Here is a 3,078-nt window from a genome sequence, read left to right on the forward strand (position 1 = left end):
ACAAACACTAAAACTTAGAGACTCCTGCAAAATAATCCTAAAACACAAAGCCTCTTGTAAATGAATCCGAAAACACACTGTCACGTGGAAATAAATCCTAAAACACAGAGGCCCTTGTAAATAAATCCTAAAACACAGCCCGTTGTGAATAAACCCGAAAACACAGAGCCCCCGTAAATAAACCCTAAAACACAGAGCTTCCTGCAAATAAACCCTAAAACACAGAGGCCCCTGTAAAAAAAAACCCTAAAACACTGCGCCCCCGTAAATAAATCCTAAAACACAAAGACACCTGTAAATAAACCTTAAAACACAGAGCACCTTGGAACTAAACCCTAAACCACAAAATGTCCGGAAAAAAATCCCTAACAAACAGAGCTCACTGAAAATAAAACTTCAGAGACTCATGTAAACAAACCCTAAAGCAAAGACCCCTTTCAATAACCTGTAAAACATGGAGCCTCCTGTCTATTAATCCAAAAACACAGAGCCCTCTGTAAATAAACCCAATAACACAAAGACCCCAGGATATAAACACTAAAAAACAGAGCCTACTTTAAATAAACACTAAAACCAAGAGCCGCCTGCAAAAAAATCCTAAAACACAGAGCCTACTGTAACTAAACCCGAAAACACAGTGCCCCCGGAAATAAATCCTAAAACACACATACCCTGTAAATAAACCCTAAAACACAGAGCCCCCTGTAAATAAACCCTAAAACACTGAGCACCCTGCAAATAAACACTAAAACACAGAGCCCCCAGTAAATATACCCTAAAACTCAGTGACCCGTGGAAATAAATCCTAAAACACGGAGCCCTCTGTAAATAAAACCCAAAACACAGAGCCACCTTTAAATAAACATGTAAACCCGGAGCCTCCTGCAAAAAAATCCTAAAACACAGAGCCTACTGTAAATAAAACCTAAAACACAGTGTCCCCCGGAAATAAATCCTAAAACACAGAGCCCCCTGTAAATGAATCCTAAAACACAGAGCCTACTGTAAATAAACTATAAAACACAGTGTCCCCTGGGTATAAATCCTAAAACACAAAGCCCCCGTAAGTAAAGCCTAAAAAACCGAATTCCCTGCAAATAAACCCTGAAACGCAGCCACTCCTGCAAATAAACCCGAAAGCACAGAGAGCCCCATGTAAATCAACCCAAAAACATATAGGGTCCTGTAAATAAAGCCTAAAACACAGAGCCTACTGTAAATAAACCCTAAAACACAGTGTCCCCTGGAAATACATCCTCAAACAGAGAGCCCCCTGTAAATGAAGCCTAAAACACCGAATTCCCTGTAAATAAACCCTAAAACTCAGAGACAACTGTAAATAAACCCTAAAACACAGCGCCCCCTGTAAATAAACCCTAAAAAATAGAGCCGCCTGTAAATAAACCAATAACACAGAGCGCTCTGTAAATAAACACTAAAGCACAGAGCTTCCTGCAAATAAACCCTAAAACACAGAGAGCCCCCTGTAAATAAAACCAAAAACGGAGAGGGTCCTGTAAATAAAACCGTAAAACACAGAGCTCACTGTAAATAAACACTAAAACTCAGAGCGCCCTGTAAATAAAACCACAATCAGAGATGCCTGTAAACAAACCCCACATCAGAGACTCCTTTAAATAATCCGTAAAACGCGGTGCCCAATGTAAATATTCCATAAAACACAGGGCCCCCTGAAAATAAACCCTAAAACACAGAGCCTCCTGTCAATAATCCCTAAAACAAAGAGCCTCCTATAAATAAATCGGAAAACACAGAGCTTCCTGTAAATATACCCTGGAACACAGTGCCCCTTGTAACTAAACCCTAAAACATAGAGAGTCCAGAAAATAAACACGAAAAAACAGAGCTCACTGAAAATAAACCCTAGTATACAGAGCCGCATGTAAACAAATCATAAAGCAGTGGCCCCTTTCAATAATATGTAAAACACGGAGCCCCCAGCAAATAAAACCTAAAACTCAATGACCCCTGGAAATAAATCCTACAACACGGAGCCCTCTGTAAATAAAACCCAAAACACAGAGTCACCTTTAAATAAACACAAAAACCTAGAGCCTCCTGCAAAAGAAATCCTGAAACAGAGCCTACTGTAAATAAACCCTAAAAGACAGTGTCCCCTGGAAATAAAACCTAAAACACAGTGCCCCCTATAAATAAAGCCTAAAAGACAGCGTACCCTGGAAATAAATCCTAAAACACAGAGCACGCTGTAAATAAATCTTAATACACCGAATCGCCTGCAAATAAACCCTGAAACGCAGCCACTCCTGCAAATAAACACCAAAACACAGAGAGCCCCCTGTAAATAAAACCAACAACTTATAGGGACCTGTAAATAAAACCGTAAAACACAGAGCTCACTGTAAATAAACACTAAAACTCAGAGCGCCCTGTGAATAAACCCTCAATTCGAGATGTCTGTAAACAAACCCCACATCAGAGACTCCTTTAAATAATCCGTAAAACATGGTGCTCAATGTAAATACTCCATAAAACACGGGAGCCCCTGAAAATAAACCCTAAAACACAGAGCTTCCTGTAAATAAACCCTGGAACACAGAGCTGCCTGTAAACAAACCCTTAAACATAAAGCTCACTGAAAATCAACTGTAAAATGCAGAGCGGACTGGAATTAAACGCAAAAACAGAGAGGGCCCTGAAAATTAACACTAAAATACACAGCTCACTGTAAATAAACCCAAGATAACAGAGCCCCTTGTAACTAAACCCTAAAACGTAGAGGGTCCAGAAAATACACCCTAAAAAACAGAGCTCACTGAAAATAAACCGTAGAATTGGAGCCTCATGTAAACAAATTCTAAAGCAGTGACCCCTTTCAATAACCTGTAAAACACCGAGCCCTCTGTAAATAAATCCTAAAACACGGAGCCTTCTTTAAATAAATACGAAAACCCAGAGCCTCCTGCAAAGAATTCCTAAAACACAGAGCGTACTATAAATAGACCCTAAAACACAGACCCCCCTGTAAATAAACCCTAAATCACAGCCCACTGAAAATAAATCATAAAAATAGAGCTCACTGTGAATAATCACTAA

Source organism: Rhincodon typus, chromosome 27, assembly GCF_021869965.1.
Source record: "Rhincodon typus isolate 14 chromosome 27, sRhiTyp1.1, whole genome shotgun sequence".
Classification (NCBI taxonomy): Eukaryota; Metazoa; Chordata; class Chondrichthyes; order Orectolobiformes; family Rhincodontidae; genus Rhincodon; species Rhincodon typus.